Genomic DNA, 6,741 nt, shown 5'->3' with positions numbered 1-6,741 from the left:
TCCGTGCAATAAAGCAACAATTTCCTCTCTAGGCTGGAAGGATTGTCACATAGTGCCTAGGGTCCTACCAGGCACTCACCTGTGAATCTGTCAACTCTCTCCTTTCTAACAGTGCAAAGCCCCTTCTAGGGGCCAGACAGCCCCCGGCAGCAATTCCAAGCAACTTGGACCGGTTACTTTAAGTCCTCTGAGACTGTTTTTCAGTCTGTTAAAGAGGATTCATAATACCTACCGCATAGGGTAGCAGTGAGCGTGAAGAAACGTGCCTGGGAAGTTTAGAGAATCACACCTGGCACATAGTAGGTGCTCAATAAGCAGTATGTGCATTCCAAATGTGCTAATCCCTCACTGCTCAGCCCTGCTGCAGGCCCCCAAGGGCACCTTTGCTACAGAGATGATCAGGTCTGGTCCCTGGGCTCTGGGGAACAAGACTTGTTGTTTCACGCACGCACGTATTCACTCATTTGTTTGACACATGCTGCATGAGACGTGCTCACACTGGCCGCACGAAGGCTAGGACACAAACACCTTGCACTGCCCAATGACACGCCACACACCTACACACACCAGCCACTTGCCAACCTGCCAGGTCCATCCACTTACCTAGTAGACTGGTCAAGGTGGCTGGGGGCAGTGTCTCTCAGTAATTTTTCACAACCTGATAGAAGCTGGGTCTCTCTTGGGTATAGGGGGAAAGGGGAGTCCCTCGTTCCTAAGGTGTCCCTGGGGCTGTTCTTGTCTTTGCAAGGTTGCTTAGCTGAGTTTTGGGTGGAGGGGATGAGACTCTGGCCTGTGCCTCGAATGAGCTGAACTTGGCTGGAGGTTGTGACTACTCCGGCTCCCTGCCCTTGGCCTTAGAGGACGCCCCACCTGGGGCCCCTGCACCTTGGGGGTGGGTCTGGCCTCTGCAGCACCTAGCCCATAGGCTCCCATTTGTCAAGGTCCTTGCTGAGGCCTGGGGGACCCCTTGAGGGCAGGGGCCCTGTCTCCCACAGGTGCAGGGTCCTAGCACTCAGCACAAGAGCAGGTGCTCATGAACTGAAATGCATTGCATTCAAATCGCACATCCAGGGGATGGGGAGCTGCATGCAGGGGTTAAATGTGTGGACTGGGGCGTGGAACAGCCTGGAGGACCTCTCTAGGCCTCAGCTTCCCCTTCTATGAAACTGGAATAACAGCGAAACGAAGACGTCTTCCTCATAGGGGTGTTGCGGGACTAAATAAAGGAACACGTGCCCAGAGCCCAGGCAGGGCTCCACAGAGGAGCTCAGCGACTGCCTTCTCCACCCCCCAAGTCACTGCCCCCACAGTTTCACAAGCTGCTGAAACTCACAAGACCAGCTTCTGTCACAAAATGCGTGCTTCCTTGTGAGCTGGGGTGGGGGGAGATGTTAACAGTCAACTTTAAAATCACGCAGAAAAAAGGGCGCTAAGGGGAGAGGAAGTAATAATTAACTCTGGCTTGGGCAGGGCGGGGGAGGCTGGGAAGAGGAAGTGGCCTTTGATTCGACTGGGTCGTGTTTGGAGAAGGGAAAGACTTCCAAGGGCAGAGAAAGGGGCGGAGGGACCACCCACGTAGTAAGATCACCAGCGGACACTCGTCCCGCTGCCCGCCCACGCATGGCTTCACCGGGTCCTCTCAACACCCTCAGAGGGGGTGCTGGGATCGCCCCCGTTCTACAGACGCAGGAGTCACAGGGCCTCCTCACCGGATGGGAACCTGAGCTGGTCCCACTCAGCCTCCGAGGGAGAGTGTTTCCTGATGCGGGGGAACGGGGGGACCTCGAGGGGGACAGGACGTTCAAGGTGCCGGTTCTCACGGGAAAGGAGAGAGACAGTCACAAGTGTACGTAATTTCAGAGAGCGACGCGCTCTCTGGAAGCAAAGAGAGCCGGGCTGGGGAGGGGACAGTTTGGGGACTGAGACCCGCCCCAGGTCCGGGCTCCCTGGGGCTGAGGATGGAGACTGCGCGAGTGTGGCGCAGGCCGCAGCTGCAGAGCGGCGCTTCCAACCGCACCAAATGCTAGCCACGTCCCGCAGCGTGCGCCCGCCCGGATCCGCAGGTCAGTAAACTGAGAGCCGGCGACAGCCTACGACAGATTGAGGATCGCAAGCAGCTGCTGAGGCCCGGCAGCCTTCCGTGCCCTCGACTGCGCCTGCGCCGCAGACTGCGGGGGGCGGGGCCCCTGTGGGCGGGGCCGGCGCGGGGCGGGGCGCGAGCCGTGGCTCCGCCTTCCTCCCGGGGCGGGTCCCCCGGCCGCCGGGGCCGTTGGTTTCTGGGCGGAACCTTCGCACGGCGAGGGTGGACGCGCGGGGAACGGCATTGCGGCGGCGCCGCGGCCGGCTAACGTGGAGCGGCGGCTGGAGGCGGTGCGGCGTCTGCTCGGGCTCCGGCTCCGGCTCCGGCTCCCGTCCCGGGTGCGCGCGCAGTCCCCTCTCCGAGGCCCGTCCCCTCCGGCTCCGCCCAGCGTGAGGGGCGCGCGGCCGCCGAGACCCCGCGACGTCGTCGACCGCTGAGGAGGAGGCGGCGGAATCTCGGACCAGCGTCTCGCCCGCGCCGCAGGTGAGGGGGCGGGTCGGGGCAGACCTGCATCGAGAGCCCCTGGGGACCCCGAGACCCTCGTGGTCCGCCGCGGGGGGCCGCCTCAGGACCCCGACACACCTTGGTTCCTCCCACACCTCTCAACATTCCCTCGGGACCCGAGACCCCCTCAGGACCCGCCCGGCCGCTCCGGGAGCCCTGGCCCCCCAGACGCTCTGGGAGTTCTCGGCCGCCTCTGGGCCTCGATAACCTTCGAGACCCTCGAACCCCCAAGCTCTAAAAGATGTACCCTGGACTCGGCCGCTGTAGGCCGTTGAGACCCCTGAGAACTCTTGGTTCCAGAAACCTTAAAGATTCCCTCAGGACCCTCCGTCCCAAGCCTCCCCACCTTCCCTGCGTGAAGCTCTCGGTGCGTGTATCCTTAGCCCCACCGAGATCCTGGGGCCCCATCGCACCGCCCTCAGCCTCCCCTTCTGCCTCTGCCACCCACCCTGAGGAGCCCAGACCCTTTAGCTCCCTCTCTGCACTGATCTCGGGGCTGAGTTTCTAGAACTCGAGGCCCGTGGACCTGCGGGGCATCCGTGGAAGTATTCCCAGGGTTTGTGAATTCTTAAGGATAATTTAAAAGAAGCAGATGCACGTAACAGATCGTTTGAGGACCACTTTATAACCAGACGAGGGGTGTGATCTCAGTGCATGCATGTGCCTTTGTGTTTACTAGTGCATTGAGGCCAAAGCAGGGACAGTGTTTAACTTTTAATGCTCTGGTGAGACTCACGGCCTCATTGGACAGTCTAGAGGACAGGTGATCTGATGTGGTGGAGGGAGACAGAAGTAAGGAGTGAGGGGTTAGGGCACATCAGGATGCTTTCAGGTTGTCTCTGTGTCTTAATTTTTTCATTCATGGAACTGACATTTTTTTGAACGCCTGCTAGGTTCCAGGATTGGCACTGGAGAAAGAGACTGCTGTCAGGGCCTAGTTAGGAGGATCAATTAGAAAAGTAGTTGTTTTTACCTGGTGGTAGGCTAGCTGAGACCAGGTGGGATTCTTGGGAAGGGGTAACTGTTAAGGAGGGCTTCTTGGGCGGAGGATGGAGGAGGTGATAGGTAACAGGTGAGCTGATTCTCGAAGGTTGAAGTTGCGGAGAAGTTTGTTAGGGTCATTCCAGGCAAAGGGGACAGACAGCATATGAAAAGGCAGAGAGGCGTGCCAAAGCACACCAGTTCTGGAATCCGAGACTTGTGGCTGCTCTGGCTGGAGCAGCGCTTCATCCGGGGGATGGCTGGAGATGTTTTGTCTCCTTTGGTGAAAAACGTTCCAAGGGTGGTGTGGGAGGGAGTCTTAAGCGAAGAGAACCCAGCTTTGCTCCGAGGCTTACTGTGCCCTTGGCCCTTTCTCAAATGACTACTTCTGCCATTCCCCTGAGAAATGTCCAGCTGCCCTGAAGGGAGGTAGGACTTGGTCGGCAGGGAGGAGTGAGGAAGTATTCCCGGTAGAGACCAGAATGGAAGGACCTGGGAGTTTTGCATAGTGCAGGGTTTCTGGAGGGGCAAGAAAGAAGGCCTGCGGCTGAGTCGGGACTGGAGCAAGCCAGCTTCTGCAGCCAGGTGGACGATTTGGCACCCTAAGGGACTGGGAGGCCATCTCAGGACTTGAGGAGAGGAGAGGTGGTTCGTGCGTGTGCTTTTGAACAATCAGTCTGGCTGTGGTGGGGAGACTTGTTTGGAGGAAGTGAGACCCTGTGAGAGATGGGGGTGACCTGGACCAAGGTGATGGCAGTGGGGACTGAGGCCTCCTGGAGCATAGCTAAGCTTGTGAAGGCCCAGGCACAGAAGACTGGTGTTCCATCTCTTTCCTGTCTGAGCCTGGGGATCGACATGGGTACATTTTCCGTGACGTTTTGTCCTTTTGCCATGGGGCTTGTGTCGCCTTTGGCAGGGGTGTGAAACCTGTGGCCTGAAGGCCACATGTGGCCCTCCACATCCCAAGTGGGGCCCCTTGACCAAATCCCATCTTCACAGAACAGATCCTTTTAATAAAGGGATTTGTTCTGTAAAATTTGGATTCAGTCAAAAGGCCGAACTCAAGGATCCAGAAGGCTACATGTGTCCCCAAGGCTGCAGGTTCTCCACCCCTGGGAGAGCTTCATCAGGGTGATTGTGTGTCTAACGTCCACACGGAGCGTAGTGGGGCAGGTGGAGGACAGGCCGAGTCTCCGAGAGGGGCGAAGATCAGGCTGGGCTGGGGGCCTGAAGGAATGTGCGAGTGTGGAAGACAATGCTTGTGTGCTTTTCCCCTGTCCTCTCACTCAGCAGCAACAGTCTGTAGACTTCTGGGACCAAAGCGGGGAGGGGTTTCTCCCCAGCAGCAAGCAAGCAGTTCTGTAGTGGACGCCAACTGGGTGTCCTCCAGTTCAGTTTGGACGCTGCCGGAGACAGTGTCAGACCCTACAAGTTGGGGGCTCAGTCTCCAAGACCACTCCCCCTTCAGACACCAGTCACAAGTGGAGGCCTCCGGAACTTCTGACCGCCCAGCTGTAAGTCGGGGCACCCAGGGGTAAGCCCAGGCGTTCCCACAGCCCCCTCCTCAGGGTTGATTAATTTGCTAGAGCAGCTCACAGAACTCAGGGCAACAAGTTTACTGGTTTATTATGAACCACGTTACAGATGATACCAATGAAGAGATGCCTAGGGCAGGTGAAGGGAAGGAAGGGGCGAGGGGCTTCCTTGCCCTCCCCTGGCGGGTCACCCTCCAGGAACCTCCTGGTGTTCAGCTGTCTGGAAGCTCTCCGAACCCTGTCCTCTTGGTTCTTTTATGGAGACTTCATTACACAGGCATGATTGGTTAAAGCACTGACCATTAGTGATCAATTTAGCCTTAACACCCTCGCCCCCTCAAAGGGTGGGGCTGAAAGTCCCAGCCTTCTAATCCTGCCTGGGTCTTTCTGGTGGCCAGTCACCATCCTGAGGCTGCCTAGGGGCTGTAAACACATTAGCAAAGAAAAAGATACCACTCTGGAGATTCCCAGGATTTTAGGAGTTGTGTGACAGGAGGGAGGGGGGGATTGAAGACTAAATATATCTTTCACAATAGTGGAAAGCTGTTGAAGAAGAGACAAGTTCACATGCGTCGGAAATGCCCCTCTTGGCCCAGCGAGGTGGCTCACGCCTGCAATCCTAGCACTCTGCGAGGCTGCGGAGGCGGGTGGATCGTTTGAGCTCAGGAGTTCGAGACCAGCCTGAGCAAGAGAGAGACCCTCGTCTCTACTAAAAAATAGAAAAATTAGCTGGACAACTAAAAAATATATAGAAAAAATTAGCCGGGCATGGTGGCGCATGCCTGTAGTCCCAGCTACTCGGAAGGCTGAGGCAGGAGGATTGCTGAACCCAGGAGTTTAAGGTTGCTGTGAGCTAGGCTGACGCCACGGCACTCTAGCTTGGGCAACAGAGTGAGACTCTGTCTCAAAAAAAAAAGAAAAAAAAAAAAAAAGAAATGCCCTCTGGAGACAGTGTGGGACTAGAGGGCTGGAACTAGAAGCAGATGGCTTTCAGTGTCAGACAAGTGAGAGCTTTAAGGCAATTACAGAGGCTGTGGATTAGACAGCAATTTAGGAAGAAAATTCTACAGGACTTCTGTTTGTTGAAGTCTGGACTTCGAGGAGGGAGAGGAAGACTCTAGGATAGGTTTGTACAATAGAACTTTCTGTGGTAATGAAAATGTTCTGTGTGTGCTGTCCAGTATACTAACCACATGTGGCTGTTGAACACTGAAAATACGACCAGTGTGACAGGAGAGTTGTTTTATTTTTTATTTAATTAGTTTTATTTTTAGTCTAGGAAGGAGACCCCATCACACACCTAGGGTGTAGTGGGAAGCACACTGTTCAGGCTTTGTTCTTTGAAATATTATCCCATTTAATGCTTCCAATTACCATAGGAGGTATACGGTATTAATATTATTCCTTTTTTAATGGATAAAGTAAATTAAACAGAGACTCAGAAAGAGTAAGTAGCTTGCCCAGGCATTAATTTGACTGTGTGGCTCTTCTACATCCTGCTTCCTTCCTCCAAGGAGCCTGGAGTGAGTAGTCCTCTAGAGTGGAGGGATTGTCCCTTCCTCCCCTTTAGTCCTCCTTATCTGTTCCCTGCTGAAGTTAACTGGGACAGTTGTGTGATAAGCTAGCCGAGACACCAGAGAA

The 6,741-nt window shown here is 55.7% G+C and overlaps 1 protein-coding gene across 2 annotated transcripts in view; it reads left to right on the top strand.

Moving 5' to 3' along the window:
* The first annotated feature begins 2,318 nt into the window (after positions 1–2,318).
* Positions 2,319–6,741, top strand: part of FAM118A (family with sequence similarity 118 member A) — a 29,928-nt gene continuing 25,505 nt past the window's right edge. For both annotated transcript variants that reach the window (XM_045552801.1, XM_045552800.1), the window contains exon 1: positions 2,319–2,563. The gene's annotated coding sequence lies outside the window, so the exon portion shown is untranslated. The remainder of the gene's footprint in view (positions 2,564–6,741) is intronic.

This window comes from Lemur catta, chromosome 6 (genome assembly GCF_020740605.2).
Source record: "Lemur catta isolate mLemCat1 chromosome 6, mLemCat1.pri, whole genome shotgun sequence".
Taxonomy (NCBI): Eukaryota; Metazoa; Chordata; class Mammalia; order Primates; family Lemuridae; genus Lemur; species Lemur catta.
The sequence above is the reverse complement of the archived record's forward strand: the minus strand, read 5'-3'. Positions and strand labels throughout refer to the sequence as shown.